Consider the following 18077-nt stretch of genomic DNA (forward strand, 5'->3'; position numbering starts at 1 on the left):
AGTGTGAACACAATATGGAGCTAGTGGTCAAGTGTTCAGATGTCTGACACAGGGAGCGCTTGATCACTGAGTGTAGTGTGCATAATGGGGCATCTGACTTTATGGTGTTTTGGAAATGTGTGCCCCTCGGCCAAACGTGTTTTATCGGTAGCCAGTCTCCTGAAACCTTTGTGGTGTTGCTGTCTATCTGTGGGATCGATCTGGGTTTTCTTTTTTGTGCATTTATCTAAGGGTTACGTGTCAAGCCACCTCTGATCTGTCAATCAGTTGCTACAAACCTGCGTCACAGTGCGTGCTCGATCATGTATTTCTGACTCGGCGTTCAGAGGGATGTCACATCTGGTGATTTTAGCAAAGATGATGCAAGTTCATCATTATACATACACATATAGTGATGTGCATTGTTATCATACTTTTCCATATTAACATTTCCCTCTCTAGTTGAATTTTCGACTATATCATTTACCCCATGCTTCATGACAGTCACATTAATCAAGGTTTGCTGTGTATCAGTTGTGTCTATTACTAATTCCCTAGTTACTTGCATTCTACTTCATTTGAGGACTGCATTTTTACAGCAGAAATCCCAACTTGTAGGAAACCACACAAAAATACAACAAAAAGAACAATGGGAATCAATGACAGGCACAGTCTGGTTATCCATTGGGGGATCAAGGAATATAAACCAGGGCTGCTCAGGGGCACCTCCCACCTTCTTCATGTCAGCTCGTAGATGATACTGTTGGTGGATGGCAAGAGTTAGTATCTCGTTTTCTAGGTCATTTCTGGGACTGAAAGTACAAGATGATGCATTGATTTTGACACACATCCCACCCTCTATCGTGATCATCAAGTTCAATACATACCGAAGTTGCATCACCATGAGACAGGTTTGAGGGGAGGGCACATTGGGTGATTTCAACAACCATGATGTGAGTTTGTCATTATACATGCATACATCGTGACGTGCGCCGATATCTTATTTTTCAACATTAACACGTCTAAAGTGAATAGAGTGTATGTTAAAATCATCTTGAAGCCCATCAGATGCCCTATTTTAGGATCACATGTTCAGATTTAAAATCCCTTACGTACATTATCAAAGTCCCCCTTTTCAGTGAACTCTCTGATTTCAACAAATGGTTCACCAAATCATCAACATCATTTTGTCATAGAAAAATCAAAACTGTTACAATAAAAGTTTATCAAAATAAGATCAAATTGTTTTTAGAGTTTAAGCAATATTTGATAAAAAGGAGCGTGTTAGAGTTTGTGGGCAGTCAGACTCGATAGTTTAACAGAAATGGAAATTAACAGACTACTCTTCCTGTGGGTGACAGGTTGGCAGGACTGCAGAGAGTGTCGTTCCCATGTCTCTTGGCAACAGATGATAATATACTAATTAACTAATTGCAGCGAGTCATGGTTGTGCAATTTAGGCTGCAAACCTGCCACATTCCATGAAGTTACCATAAGGCACAGCAAGACAACAGGGGCCACAGTAGGAGCTGGAAGAACGTCCACATGGAAATGGCAGGCCCCTCAGTCAACAGGAACAATCCTAATGGGGCTAGTTTATCTATAAATCTGATCCAGTGATTTAAAGTCTTCATAACTGTTGGGTACCTCAAGGCTGCACAATAGAGTCATGTTAGAATCACCATGTCCCGTGATTGAGTACTGTAGGGTCGATAGTCTGTAAGGACCGATCAGGTGCCGAATATATTACCTAGAGGATGTGTTTACTGTTCCCTAGGGAGTTTGTCAGAGGGTATGAGCAATGTACTGTCACTTTTGTGAGATAAGGCTTTTTGAAGTTCATTATTATACAGTCCTCTGGCGAAGTATTGGCTGGTGGGCCAACTTTGGGGACTCTTCTTATGGATATGATCTCTGTATTCTAGTTACAAGTCCAAACTGAGTGCTTCATGAGCCAATGGACCACTTTGTAGAATAAAAAGGCATGAGTCTCAGGATATGAATTCACTAACGTAATAACATTTTCAAAAACTATGATATAAGGAGGATATTCCAGTGAAATTTTGAGGGTGAATGTCAGGTCAATTGATTGGGCTATTATACTGCATTATTGCTCCATGTTGTTTGTTTGGTCTGTACAGCCTTCAAAGTTACCACCTGGTATGGCTTTGTTTCCTTTCTATCTACAGCGGTATAAATCATGTGTATATTGTTGCCCTCCTGCAAATCTGCTTCAGCATGTAAGTTACTGGTAACCTTACACGCAAATGTTTGGGGCTCCATGGGGCCACCATAGAATCTTAATTATTTATTAGCAGCTAGGGTCTGGTTCTTTAAACCTGAATGCTGGTTATTGCCAGATGGATTACAAAGGCTCATCTTTTTTTGCCAAATATTTTAACTTAGACAATACTGAAGAGAAAAAGTCAACAAACTGGTCAGTTGGTGCAATTTAGTGAGACATTTGCCACTAAAGTCTTTAAAATTGGTTCCCAAGTCAATGATATTCAGGGTAACCAGTTGTGCTGTTATGCCAAAGTGGGGTGCATAGCAACAAAAACACATTTGAACCTTTAAATCTTACAGACTCCTTCCTACTTCTTTTCAAAAGTGGACTGTTTGATGAAGTAGAGAACTCAGATGCTGCTAAGGTCAATGGCTAATGGGGAAGACATGGACTGGATAGGCATGGGAATGCTAGGGCTATTACCTGGGTTTGGGTACTACCTTGCTTTGAAGATGAATAGTGAGCTAGTGAAGGGGTGAGAGGGAATCAACACTAGATCCCTGAAAGGAGTCGGAGAAGGGGCCCAGCATAGCCTTTGCTGGCCACAGAGAGGATCACATAGGCCAGCTCTTGGCCCATGCTTTGCATGGGCATATTGCATGTGAATCCTTTGCTGCTTTTATCAGCAACTACACAGCACTCTGCCTCCTCTTTGCAAGATGGTTTATGGGGATATATAGACCCATCCTACTGTGTCTCAAATGCACACCCTGCGCCATGCGCCATGGGCAGAAACCACTGTTTTTTATCTGTGCTTACTCTGCACGCTACCTTCTCCTTGAAAGATGGATTGGGAGAGGGTATATTTCTACGCCCTGTGTCTTGAATGCATGTATTCCTACTGTTTTCATTCCTATTTCCTACATACTTTGTTTACATTCTCCCTTTTCTTTACTTTACCCTCTGTTTGACCTCTGTATTGCATTTTTTTAAGTTATAGATGTGTTTGTTTTTGTAATTTTTAAGTGTTGGAATGCTTTTCTTGAGTTTCACATCTTGCAGTTATTTTATTAATAGGAAAGCAAGTCGGGCAGGAAAGCAGGCCAGGCAAGACACTGAGAAGAGACTTGGGGCCAGATGTAGGAGCCCAAATACCGGTGGGTAACAGCCGATTTCGGCCGTTACAGACCGGTATTTGGGTTTTGTAATGTAGGGGGCTAGAAAATTACAGAATCGGTATATTTACCGAATCAGTAAATTTACTGATTCTGTAATTCAATATGTAGGTGGCACAGTTTACAGTGCCACAGGCCCTTAGAAATTCGTTATTTACCACCAAAAACTATTGGGTGGTAAATTACGAATTTCTGTGTACATGCACATCTGTGCATGTACACCTGTGCCATGTGACACACATACATGCACACAAGCCAGAAACAGGGGTGCAACAGGGTGTCAAAGTGACACCCGGTCCCCCTTGGAAATTCGGCATTTTTACCGATTCGGTAATTACCGAATCTGTATTTGCTATTGATTCCTATGGGCTTCAAGGCCCATTGCAATCAATGGCAAATACTGATTCGGTAATTACCGTTTTTTTTTCCTACATAGCAATTACCGATTAGTAAATACCGAATCGGTGACATTCGGTATTTACCATTCGGTAATTTGCTATTACCTACATCTAGCCCATGGATCCTACTGCTTTAGTGGTATTGTGTTGTAAAGGAAGCAGTAAATATTACTGTACACCACCAGCACCACTGTTCCAGCTATCGCCACAACTACAAGGACAGACATACTCAAGTGTTTCTGTGATGGCATTCTTCTAATGCATTTGTACACCATGCTGTCTGAGAACTCCACCACCAAACAACCAATGGAAGCCAAATATGAATCTAGAAGATACATAGAATGAGGATAACTAATTTTTAGGTCTTACCTTGGCAGTGCTTGTGCTGTATCGTTGAGACATGCAGTATATACTATAGTGTGGAAGCTTTCCTGAGGGATTACATCCTAAATGCTGCCTTCTGCTTGGTTTCAGGCTTGTTAATCCCTCCTCCTGATGGCCTAGTTGTCATTTGTATCCTTCCCTGGCTATTGGCCTCTTTACTCCAACACTATTTTCTGCCCTGTGTCCCCCACCCACTCCTGCAGTTTGTCATTTCTCGTCCCATACCCTCTCCACTCCCATCCGTGCCTTACACCCGCACTCCCATTTCTAATGCAATACGTCTTGCCTAAATGCAAGTTGTATTGCATTGCAAATGTTTGTTTTGAAGTAGTGCAGTTTGTGCCACTCTGTGTTCCGGAGTCCACCCCACATTGTGGTTGAGCGGGAGCCCATCCTGCATTCTGTGATCCTTGAGGTGGGAGCCCACCCACATTTGTGCTCAGTTAAAGGTGGGAGCCTACCCCGCACTTCGGACCCAGAGAAAGCAACGCAACCCAGAAGTTAGGTGCCCATGCCTGGTTGTAGGCAGGGCCCGAAAAGGAAGTGCAGAATCCGGAAGTTGGTGACAAACTTTGTGTTCACCGGTGCATATTGCTGCCACAGGTGCAGTGTGTATGTGATGCGGCCCCTGGGGTTTGTAACAGCTCTCCCCTTGCACTGCAAAAATGCGGGTGTGCTTCGAGATTCAAGGCGCGGGCTGGAAGTGGTTAAAATGCAACCTTCGATGGCGATAAGAGACTCTCTGGCAGTGCAGTGGGCGGGGCCATGGCTTCTCTTACCTGCACTCGTGTTACCTGTGTGCAGTGTTTGCTTCTACCTGTGACTGGGTGTCCCAGCACCTGCTGCATGGGGGACGTGCGAGGCTGCGTGGCCCAAAAACACGGGTGTCGCTGCTGCCGTCGCCGGTTCCTCGTTGCGGTAGGTTCGAGGCAAAGTGACGGAGCACCAGGACAGAGTGAAACCATCCTCCTCTGCAGACTAGACAGAATTGTTTCTCGGTTACAGGTTAATAATTGCACGGCTTCAGAGGCACAATAGCTTGCCTCCTTTTGAGTGATATGATCCAATGCACATAGGAACTGTGACAGGGAGACCCAGAAACCGACCAGACCTTGCACAAATATTTGGACTTGAACATCTAGAAAGAAGCATGATCTTATGAGGGGCCATCCAGGTATTGAACCAGTGATGCTGAACTGAGAGCACAATCAGACAATAAGACAGTGTGGCAGTGCAGGTGCTGAGACAGGTCTGTATTGGGCTCCCTATTTTTGCCTTCAGGGTTAAAGAAAATCTTAACTCTGCAGCAGTACCACCCTTCACTACCTTTGAGGTAACGTCAAAGAGACTCGTTATAATTCTTGCACAGTCTCATGATTTCAGAACTGAAGCATTTTCAATATTATAAACAACAAATCCATAGTTGTTGCTTATTTATCTTACGCAACTAACTCTCGGGGCTGCAAAGCCCTGTTCTAACCCATGCAGTGATGTCTGGCACCCTCTACTGACATACGAAGATGGCAAACGGTGTCAACGACATTTTACCTAGAAAGCAGATGGTACCCACAAGTGTACATACAAATGGAGCAATACTGCAATGGCAGGGAAATCTTGTGTACAGTCATGTACACCATGAACAAACGCACACATTAGTGCAAAGGCGAGGTTTCATTTACTGAGAGGAGGAAACAACAGTACAGATGGTATAATCTCCTTCTGTGCAAGGAAATTCAGAGCTCCATGTACATGATCTGTGGTGAAGAAATGCCCTACCTTTAACAGGAGGCTTACACTGTTTCTTCCCTACCTGCATCGGTCCTCTAAAAAAAAAGATGCTTGCACAGTTTCTGCCCTGCCTGTACCAGTCCTCTATAGAAAGAAAACATCTACTGTTTCTGCCCTCCTGGTACTAGTCCTCTGTAGAAAGAAAGCTTGCACTGTTTCTCCCCTACCTGTACCAGTCCTCTAAAGGAAGGAATCTTTCATTCTCTCAGTCGCACTTTCATGCTCTCTGCCAGCCTCTGTCATATTGGTTTACTTCAGGTCTTCAAGCACAGTTTGTTTCCGTGCCCTTTTAAAAATGTCCATCCCTCAAACTGACGCACTCCTAATCCTCTACGGCTGTCTTCTGCGTACACAGGGACTCCTTTATGTGACTGTGGCCTGCTCTCCCCTTCTTTCTCAAACACTCTTTCTGCTCCTCTGTCTGAAGTTAATTCACCACTTCCTGCACAAACTACTTATCCCTCTATATCCTCCTTTTTGTCTATTATGTGCAGCTCTCACTCCTATCTGTTCACCATACCATAAAAGTTTGAAGTTTTTTATTAACTGTACAATTAATTAAAATCTTTACAGTAAAAGGAAAAAGTACATAGAACAGTAATTGTAAACTTCTTTGCTTATAAAAGTATACAGTCCAGTACTGATTAAGAACAGTTTAAAAGAAATGCAATAAAAAGATCAGGCGGCCTCTGGCTAGGGCCCATTGAACTGGGCTTTTCCCGGCCATAAATGCCTGGAGTTAGTTTTTACCGCGGGTGTTTCTTTCTTTGGGGGACGTACAAATGGCACTGTCGATGATACTACCTAATGAGATCACTTCAGCTTCGATCCATGGCCTTTGCAGGGGGCTTCCCAAGTGTTAGAATGCTCTCATTATTGGCTTTTAGGGCTAGCCTGATTTGATGAACAAATTTTGCCGATCTTTGTAAAGTCATTGTATTGGTGGTTGACAGGCACAAGGCCGATGCTTTCAAGCATGTTGTTATGTTCTGATTGAGGCAAATCGGCTGCAACAATCGCCGGCGTTCGTTGTTGAGATGAGGACAGCAGCAGAGAAGATGCAGCCAGGATTCCCTTGTGTAGGTACACAGCCTGCAGATTTTGGAGTCCCCTCTATAAGCTCACGCGGGATTGAAGCCTGCTATTCCAAGCGTGGTCAGCCTCATAAATAGAATTTTACTTCGGACCTGTGTTGTGACGGCCTCGCTTAAATAAGGTTGTGCTTTTCCCACAGTGTACAAATTGTTTAGCGGTTCCAATTGGGGGCTGCAGCGTAGGGTTTTGTAATCAAGTTCAAAAGAGATTTTGTGCACTTGTTTGTTGATGGCTCTCTTCCAGACAGTCAGTGGGATGTCCTGCCGAGAGAGGTTTTCTTCCGCTATCATCAAAACTTTGATTGCATTGCCCAGCCTGGTGTGCCATGTCGAAGCTGAGTCTTCAAAGATGGTTCTCAGATGATGTTTTAGAGAATTAGCCGGGGCCTTTAATATCCTTAGGTACAGCTTGATCAGCTCCCCCTGGCCGATCACGTCTGGCCTTGTTAGACCAAGTTCCAGTCTCAGCCTGGTTCTTCTTGCCGGTCTGGGTATGTGTAGCACCGACTTGTAGGCCTTAGCTTGGGCAGAGTTGAGAAAGGCGTCCAGCTTCCCGGGGAAAGCAAGGTGACCGTAAGAGATTGATGGAAGGAGTTTTGCTTTTAGGGCTATCAGAATTGGGCTAGCAGATGGACTGATCAGGTTCTGACTTAGTTGTCTTAACAGATGTGTTACGTAGTTGGCTTTCGAGGACTGCTGATTTAGGTGAACATTTGCATTGGCCCGTTCCGAGAACCAGACTCCTAGGTAGTTATATGAGGCCACAGAGTGTTTTTGAGCATTTCCCAGCTACCACTGTGCGTGCCGTTTCCGATGGTAGGACCCGAAGATAATAACCTTTGTTTTCCCTTGGTTGACTGTTAAACTATTGGCGATGTTAAAACTGTTTAGGGCCGTTAATGCTCTTTGTAGGCCAATCTTCGTGTGATCCATTATAGCCGTGTCATCGGCGTACTGTAGAACCGGTAGCCTCACTCTTCCTAGTCTGGGGGCTACTAGGCTGGTACCTTTTAGGGCCTCTCCCAGGTCCGCAGTGTATAAATTAAAAAGGATGAGAGCCAGGACACACCCTTGTTTCAGCCCATTTACTGTAGCTATTTTGGAGGAAACTGTCCCAGCGCTTGTTTTCACCCGCACCCAGGTGGCCTTGTATAGTGACATGATTGCCTTAAGAAGTTTCAGTGGTATCCCCCACTTTCCTAATTTCCACCATAGGCGTTTTCTGTCCACTTTGTCCAACGCTGTGCTATAGTCTACAAAGCAGCAGAATAATGGGGGATGATTCTTCGAGGTTACCTGGACGGAGAGATATGATAGCGCCAGGACGTTATCCATAGTACATGCCTTAGACCTAAAGCCAGTCTGGTACGTGGGTTTTATATTTTCCTCTTCTGCCCATTTTTCTAGGTTGTTGAGTAGCAGGCGTGCGCAGGCCCTGTCCTCCAGATCGAGCAGGGCAATGAGCCTGTAGTTTGACGGCTGTAGACGGTCACCTTTTTTGAAGATTGGAAATAGTATAGAGCCCCTCCAAGAGTCGGGGGTTGTGGCTGTCAAGTAGGTGTGATTGAAGAGTGGAGTTAAGAGTGCAGCCCAGAACTCAGGTGCCTGTTTGAAAGCCGGTGCTGGAATCCCATTGGGCCCCGGAGCGCCGTCATTCCTCATGCGCTTGATAGTTTTAATGACCTGTCGGGTGTTGATCCAGGTTGATGAGGTATCATCAGCGTCGGCCGGGGAGCTGTTACCCCTTGGGATATTAGCTGGGCTCGAAGTCACGGCTTCTGGGTATGTACTAGTCTGTGGGGCTTCCTCGGTCGACTCTGCCTTGACCAACAGTGGGACTTCGTTACTGGAGACTGTTGCATATAGCTGTTTCACATATTGAGTCCACTCTTTTTCTGCCACCCCGTTTTCTCTCGTTGGTCCTCGGTTGCTCAGTTGGTTGATGTATTTCCAAAGTCATGCAGAGTTCTTTTGTTTCAGAAGGGTAAAAACTTTAAGCCATTTACTTTCCGTGTCGGCTTTTTTGAGTTCCCATTGCTTCTTCCTTATGGAGGTCCGTAGTGCGGATATCGGTGGCCCCTCTATTTGGCTGCCCCCTCTTTTCTTTGCTACGTGAGCCTTACGTAGAAGTTTTTTAGGTTCTCGTAGGTCCTGGGGGCAGCTATTTCTTCTGCTGAGTTGCTCATTTATCTTAGTTTTTTTTGTGGAGTGGGGTTCCCGAGCTTGTTTTGTAGATCCTCAATGATTTGCTCCCATCCTGTTATGGGCGGTTCCACTGTGAGCAGACTCCCTTCCTGTGCCTGGGTCAACCATGTTTGTAGTTTCCCTTCTGTCGTATCCGAACACTTGATCCTCCACAGGACACTGTGTTTCTCCTCCCCGCTTGGCTCCCCAATGGATTGGTAGGGGGTTGCGGACGGGACGACCAGCTGGAATATTGGCCTGTGATCACTTTCCTGGCGATTCTCGACTTCAAAGTCAGTCATTCTATCCACCAATTCACCGCTTATCATGATGTAATCAATTCTGGACACGTTCCGAAAAGTGGGCTGAGGTTGCCAGGCATTCGGGTTTTTTTCAGTGCATAAGTTGATGTTAATTTGTAACTGAGGAAAAGGTCATGCAGAGGAGCCGCCCTTCCTGATCCCAGAGGAAGGCTTACCAATTTGTCTAGGTCTTTTAAATTAAAGTCCCCAGCTAAAATGACCTGGTGTGTTTTATATTTATTTAGCAAGTCCTCCAGGTTTTGTGCCAGTGCCTCCAACTGATCTCTCATTAGGGTCTGCGCTGGGTTGTTGTAACAGTTTAGTACCAGCATATGAAATGCATGTTTAGTGAAGCTCAAACCTCCTATTTGAAGCGCTTGTAGACCAAGGGAGTTCACATTGTTGGCAGTAGCAACAAGGGCACACTCATATTTTAAGAAAATTGACAAACCGCCTGCGGGGCGGCCGAAAATGTTCCTTTTCGTTGCTGGTATATGGAATCCATAATACCCTGAGTGGTAGAAGTCAAGGCCCAGGTTTCTTGGAGACAGATTATGTCTCCACTTTCCAGGAACTGCTTTAGGTTTTTGTTGTTACCAATTTTGCTAATCCCTGCTATGTTCCAGGAGATTATGGTTAGTTGTATTTTCACGGTGGTTCCGAGCCTGGCATCCCCTCTGAGGGACTCGCAGTTGTGGCGGTTAGGAATGCTGTGTCCTCCAGCTTGCGTTTCCCTTTTGCACAGGGATAGGAGAGATGGTACGTATGACTCGTTGATTGTTTTCACATACAATTCTAATTCCCGATTGGACCCTTTGACCAGTCTGGCTTCTGTTTGAGGATCCCAAGCTTGTTGTTCCTTGCAGGACCGATCGAGTGGCCTTTCTCCCGCTGTCCGGAGCCAGGACGAGTGGATATTTTGGCGGCGTTATTGTCTGAACTTCGATACCCCACTCCGCGAGTATGATGGAATTTTTCACAATAGCTTGTTGTGTTTCTTTATTCTTCAATCCCACCACAGTGGAGTCGCCATAGGGTGGAGTCGCCATAGGTGTGGCCTTTCAAGGACTCGAATTTCACCCATTCTATATCCCCTGTTTGTGTGTTGTCCAGGGTGTCTAGATGTTTAAAGAGACGTAGAAGGTTGCTCTGGGTTAAGATGTCGTGATTTCCCTTGCTGCAAAATCTCGGAGTCAGAACCACCTCATAAACGACTGCTGGTGCACTCTCGAGTTGAGCCTCGGCTCCCATTTGTGTAGCTGGTTCTGCTGGGGTGGTCGCTGACCTGTCACTTCCTTGAGGGATTGGAGGAGGGCCTCCTTGCCGCCTGATGTGTTGATCGTTGTTGGACCTAGTAGGAGGGTGAATGCTCAGTTGAGCTATTTGAAAATTGGCCGCGTGTAACACGGGTTTAGCCAGAGATTACTTTATGGGCCGTTTTGTGACTGAAGGGCTTATTCCGGCCGTTGGCTGGTTTGCCATAGGGATGCTTTTGTATTGCTAGCAGCTTTTTACCCTTTGTGCTCGAGGTACTTTATATTATGGTTTGTTTGTGTTGGTCTTCTGGTGGGGAGGGGACTGGGGGAATCCTCTTGCCCCAGTTTTTGTCCGTAAATATTGGATAAAGCTGGGTTGATTTTGTTCCCTCTTTCAAAGGTGGTTGTTTGGACTTCAATAGTTGTGTCTGTCTCACTTTTAGCTTTGTTTTTTTCTGTTGCTTTTTTAGCTTCTTTTTTGCTCTTCTTGATAGGGGGGATTCTGTATGCCTGCTATGCCTGACAAGTCTTCCTGCCTAACTGTTCCGGAGACTTCGCTGTCCCTATGATTTGGGCTTTGCCGGGCTGTGGATAGTGAGGGGCTGGTATTTAACTTGGTGAACGTGTGCTCCGCGAATTTGCCTTTGTTGGCTATGTCCTTCCCCGATGGGGCCCAAGGTGGCTGTGTCTCCTTCGGGGAATGACTGTTGTGCTTTGATCGCTCTTCTTTGTTTGTTATCGTTGGTGCCGCGGTTATCCCTTTCACTATTTCCTTAATTTCAGCTAGAAACTCGGGCAGGGAAGCCCATTTCTCGATGAGGACTGAGCAACGGCAGGAGCAGGCCCCCTGATTGGAAAGCTCGTGTGGTGAGATCCTATTAGCCAGGGCCTCCACCTTGCAGCTTATATCTGCCAAACGCCCGGCTATTGCCTGTAGGAGATCTATCTGTAGTTCCATCTTAGTTAATTGCCATAGGAGTGCTTTGTTGATGGCGATGTTTGTCTCGAACTGGGATGGATTCTCAGTGATCGTGTCTGTACTACTATTGCAGATAAAATAGTCAGCTTTCGTTGTGTGAGGCCGTGGAGACTCTAGGGGCCACAATGAGATTGGAGTTAGATCGAGGGTTCCTTCAATCTTTTGTTCTAGATTGTAGAGGAATGATCCTATAGGCTCCCCAGCAGCTGGCAGCAGTGAGTCAGGGGAGTCTAGTTTGGGGACCAATAGGTTAGGGGACTTGTGCTCATGTTCATATTCGTGTTCATGCTGGGAAGTAATTGTGCCCGAGGTCTGAAAAGATGGGGCAAGGGCTTCAAACTGATGAATTTGCACTGTTGTCGTTTCGATGGAACCACTTTTAAGAGGTGCTGAATCTGTGGTTTTGCTGGTTGTAGTGACCTGCATCTCATCTGTAGGCTGGAAGGGAGAGCCGACCCTGAATTGACCTGCTGGTAGATCAGGGTGCAGTTGATCGTGGGCTACACTAAACTTTTCCTGCTCAATCGTGGGTTCCTCGCGAGGGGGCGTCCCAGCTTTGGGGGTGTCGATGGAGTTGGGCAGTCGTCTGATGTATTCGTTTGTGCTGCAGTCTAGAACCGGGCTTAGAATTCCCGGAGTGGCGGTCTGGGTGATGGCAAGGTTGCTGTTTGGGGGGTCCTTTTTTTATAAAAAGTTTCTAATCGACCCTCTTTGGTCAGCCTCTAGTGATTTTTTGTTTGGGCTGCCAGTTAGCGATTTACTCCTTGTCTTCTGTGTTGTCTTGCTGATGGGTGATTGAATCGTGGGGCTTTTTTCCGGGGACGTCGGCTGGCGGCCCTTCCTTTTGCCCCCCATGGCCGAGTGCCAAGTACCCTACTGGTGACCTGCTGGAGTTAGCCTTACAGCTACTGGACAGCTTTTTCTTCAGGACCGGGGCTTTTCCGCCACTGTGATATGGCCTTGCCGCGATGAAAGGACAGCTAGGGCGGCGTATAGGTTAAGATGGCTGTAGGTTAAGATAGCTGCTACGGAGCTACTACAGCTGTTTGCTGTTGTTTGCTGTTTGGCTGCCGAGGGCGATGATTGCACTCATCAAGTTCTGGAGTTCTGGGCTAGCCAATTAGAGTGTGGGATAAGGAGGGGAGTAAAGGTGAGGCGCTGACCCACGTTCAACTCTGGGGGAGCACAGGGGCCCCTTTCTTCCCTTTAAATTTTGAGCAGTCTTTGAGTGTCTGCCAGTGGGCTAGGTGGTGGTTAGACAATTATAACAGGCTTTGAGATGATTGAGGTGATTGAGGAAATGGCGATTGCCTCAGCTGCCGGGCTGGTTGCTGGTTGCTGGTCACTGGCTACTGGTTGTTGGTTGCCGGCTGGATGAACTCTGCACAACCCTGTCCGGTCTCAGGTCTCGGGTTGCTCCCGGGCCGTGCCCCTTCACTCCTTGCGCCTTGATAAGAGAGCTGGCGGGGGAAGGCCAGGGCAGGGGCAAGGGGAGACCAAGTATGCCGCCCTGTCACTTGGTTGCAGTGCTCCTGCTCCCCCCTCTCGCAGCCCCCTCGTGAGGACAGCACGGCACGGAGCTGCGTAGTGCAATGCGGTGCTGTGCAGTGGGTCAGCTCCAGGCTCTGACCGTTGCTGCGGACCGGTGGTGTGGCTCTCACACCTGCTCTCACTCCTGCGGAGCCCGTGACTCTAGCGGCGCTAGCAGCTCTAGCGGCTCCTGCCGCAGTCACGCAATCACGGCGCCCTTGATGCCACCCTTAATGCTGCTCTTGGGGGGTGAAAAAGGGCGAGAAGATGAAGCAAGGCGGAGCGCTCTTCTGAACACAGAACGCCGACCCGTTCGTTGCTCCGCACTCCTTGTTCCTCGTCTCTCTGGCTCTCACGAACGCTGCTCAACTACGCCACCTGCTGTCTGCAGGTCAATCAGGGGGAGTCCAAATAATTTCACTACACAAATACACTACACACCACACAATTCCAACCCACACAATTCCACAGCTAACAAGTCCAGTTCAACCCACAAAAATCCACTACAAACCACATACACCCACTCCACTCCGAAGCAAAACACATTGGTAAAAGGCATTGTCATTTACAATGCCAATAGCTCTAACTTGGACAAATGCGAGACTAATGTATTGCAAATGCTTGTTTCCTTCATCATATCCATCGGTTAAATTGCCACAAGATTTTGACAGTGGTGAAAGACATAACCCAGAAAATCAATAAATCAACACAAAAATTAACAATGGGAATTGCAAAAAGACCTGAAGGGTAACTCATGAAAAGACAGAGGGGCCGAGTCACAGAATTAATCTGAGATAAAATCCTAAACTTACTTCTTTTGGTATTCACAGAAGGCACTTACAACTCCTAACTTTATGTCCGTACTTGGGCTGCAATTATCAAACCCAGACTGTACTCTCTGGACTCGGAGCGTACTCTCCGCACCTGGACTGTACTTTCCGGCTAAGGCCGTACTCTCCGGCTCGAGCCGTAGTCTCTGCCTGGGGCCTGATAAAGTGTAATCAATAGACCGGTTTGCAATTTTTACAAAAAGGAAGATTAGGAATGTGCAATAAATGGTAGAGAAGGTCATGAAAAACATTTTGGGCAGGGAAAATGTTATGTCCAGACACTACATAACCCAAAAACTATTATCGGTAGAAGAAACCCTACTAGACAGAGAATCAACATCATCAGCAGGACAATATGTAGCAGCATCCAGAATATTCTAGATGTTCTTTGATCCAAAACCAGGAGCATCACTTAAGTAGTTATCTGTCAGAACTCGCATGCTATGGTCACTGTCTGGGTGCAGTCACCTAGCATTTTGGAAGAGAACATAAAAAAAAAAAGTGCCTGTGCCATATGCTGACCAGCACTCATTGTATGATGAGGCAAAAACGCCAGAGTGGAGGCTCCTGGTTAGTCGTTTACCTCATTTAAGCAAGAAAAGAGTGTCTTGTGGTATCGATAAGGTCACACAAAGGAGCAATGGATAGGGGGAATGGCCTAACTCAGGACGTTATAGGAAAGCCCTCACTCACCACCTGGTGATGACATGCTTCATCATCGGGCCCCACTAAAGAGGCCGAGTGCCTCTTTAGTGTGCTTCAACGCCAGATCTACTGCGGAGCAGGATTTTGTGAGCAGAGGGCGTGCGGTGAGAAATAAACAATTAGTTATGATTAAAAATGTCTGTAGTGTATCAAAAATGATTTATTATGTGATCACTTAGGACATATTATTAAAATAGTGTGTGGGAAAACAGTCCACAATTAATTGTGTGGTTATTTCCATTAATTTGTCAGTCAACATGTTTCTGCCTCTGAAACGGTGTAAAATTACCAGGCATTCATCAGGACTCTTATAGGTGTACTAAACCCTGGTGGTATGGACACGCTAAGGCCCACCCTTACCTAGGGACGTGAAAGTTAAAAAGGAAAAGTGAAAAAAGTGCAAAAATTTAGGAAGAAAAACTGTCTCCCTAAAACTCCTGGTTTAGGAGGCTTCCTGCATTAAGGTTTCTGCACCTGTAAAGAAGAAAGAACACAGACGTACATAGAGGACAAGACAAACAATTAATGGATGTTCTTGATCACAATGGTTGGTCTATGGTGCTCCATTTGTCGTGATAAGACAGTGTGTGGCGCTATAACAGTATGTTTATCACCACCTCTGTCCCTGGGATTAATAAGCACTATTCACTAGGAAGTGCTAAGTGCTAGAAGTGAAAGAATTGGTGATAATGGGTAGTGATTAAAAAGGAAGAGAATCTTCCTAGAAGCGATCAATATGCTAGAAGGTTCAAACGATCGCTAAAATGTAAAATTAAAATTGTCTCACTTTTGTGGTGTAACAGGGGTACACCATGGGTCACAGGAGGGGGTGGTAGCGTAATTGGCACACCCTTGGAAAAAGAAATAAACATACAATGCATCAGAAAGGTTAGCGGTACTTAGCTCCGTGATATGCTGCCAAACTCGTATTCGCCGTAATTTGTTTGATTACTTACGCCCTCGACGCTAGGCACCCTCAGTATACCTGCATAACCCTCAGACTGGACCCTGACGATCAAGAGCGGGGCCCGACGGACAGTTTGCCAGTGTGAGGCAGCGAGGCTTCGATCGCTTCCGGGAGGCGGGGCCCGCCTTAGAGGAGGGGCGGTGCCCGGTATTGCAGCCAATCACTAGCTGTATCGTCATAATGACGAGGTTAGTCACATGTGCTGATGGAAGTTTAGGTCGGTTACCGTGGTAACCGTTCGTAGAATGGGAACTTTATTGATGCCCAGAAGCTAAACAGACTGACAATGAATTGTCTGTAGTGAAGCAGACGTCGTGTCAGATCAACCATGTCAAACTAGAGGCTACGAGTAATGTGGCCGGTACTTGTGATTGACCGAGGGAAATAAGACTCGGCAGAACATCGAAAGATCGTGATAACCATCCCGGTTAGGTACAAGAGAGGTTATAAACACTCGCGAGAGGAATTATAAACACTCAGTGATCAGTTTGATGTAGATGGTGGGAGGCAGGCGCTGTAAATCGATTTATGGCGCAATAGGTGACAAACTTTAATGAGGGGCCTGAATAAGCCAGAGATATTCTGATAGGGCAGTGATCACAGAGTATATGATTTGAGTGAGGTTCTTGTGACAACCAAAATATTTACTTGATCACAGAATTCCAAGGAATGTCATCATTTATTCCGATGAGATGGGTCCCCAATCTGTAGACCCACCTCTGCTCTTTCTCAAAGAGGCGATTGCTGATGTTATTGCCGGTATGTAGCTGTTCAATCACAGTCCACTGCATGTCGTTGGTGGTGTGGTTTTTTTCAAGGAAATGTCTGCTCATTTTAGTTGTTATTTTTTTGCATCTAATGTTGGATCTGTGCTCGCAGATCCTCTGCTTTACTTTCCTACTGGTCAAACCCACGTAGCGTAGATCACACGGACATGTTATCATGTATATGACATTTTGAGAGTTACAGTTAGTATGGTCTCTCTGTGTCCACACTTTTCCTGGTTCGAGTGTTAGGGTTTTGGTATGTGTTGTCAGGTGACAAACGCTACAGTTGGAGCAGGGAAAGTGACCCGTCACCCTTGGCAAACCCCAAGTATCCGTCACGGATCTTACTGCTACTGGGGCAGCTATTTGGGGTCGGGTGTGGACCAGTCCATCCTTAAGACTGCGTCCCTTCCTGAAGGAAAACAGGGGTTTCTCCCAGGTTTTTCTGATACTGGTAAGGATCTTCCAGTTTTTATTAATGACTTTTTTATAGTGTTAGAGAGGGTGCTATATGTTGTAACACAGGTCAGCGGAATCTCTTTGGGATGGTCAATTCTGTCCTCAAGGAGCGCTTCCCGTGGTTGGTTGCGCGCTCTCTTATAGCCTTTGGTCAGTGTTGCTGCCGGGTGGCCTCGTGACTTCAATTTCTCAGTAAGGAAGACTGACTGTGACTTGAAATCTTGTAAGTCAGAGCAATTGCGTCTGATACGTAGGTACTGGCCATATGGGAGGTTTTCTTTCAGTGGGCGGGGGTGGAAACTTGTAAACTCCAGTAAGTTATTTTTGGCAGTGGGTTTATAGTGTGTCTTAGTTGACAAACTAGTCCCCGAGATTGTGATTGTCACATCGAGAAAGGTAGCCTCTGTTTTACTGGTAGTGTGCATGAATTTGAGATTCGGGTCCAAAGTATTAATCCATGCTAGGAAAGCTAGTAGGTGCTCATCACTGCCGGTCCAGATCACTAGGACGTCGTCAATGTAGCGTTTCCACATTTGAATGGATGAGGTGAAGGGGCCGTTAGGTTTTAGAATGTGCTTGGCCTCAAAGTCAGCGACATAAAGGCCGGCCACACTTGGGGCGAAAGTACTGCCCATGGATGTACCAGTGCATTGCAGGAAAAGTTGGCCCTTGTATGAGAAGAAATTCTCTTTTAGTGCCAAAGTAGCACAATCGATGATAAACTTTTTGGTGGTCCAATACGTCCAGACAACTGTGTCCAGAGCTGACCCCAGGACTCTGATGGTATCATCCTGGGGGATGCTAGTATACAGACTCTCAATATCAAGTGTCACTAGGGTCACAGAGTTTTCAACAAAGTTACAGTCTTGTAAGAGCTGCAAAAGACTTTTAGTGTCTTTTAGGTAAGTCGGAGTGTTTTGAACAATTGGCTTCAGATAATAATCACAGAAGCGTGATAGGGGCTCTAACAAGGAGCCTATGCCTGAGACGATCGGATGGCCCAGGGGGGGGCATTCGATTTTTATGCGTCTAGGGCAATGTGTAAAAGTAGGG

Source organism: Lissotriton helveticus, chromosome 1_1 (genome assembly GCF_964261635.1).
Source record: "Lissotriton helveticus chromosome 1_1, aLisHel1.1, whole genome shotgun sequence".
Classification (NCBI taxonomy): domain Eukaryota; kingdom Metazoa; phylum Chordata; class Amphibia; order Caudata; family Salamandridae; genus Lissotriton; species Lissotriton helveticus.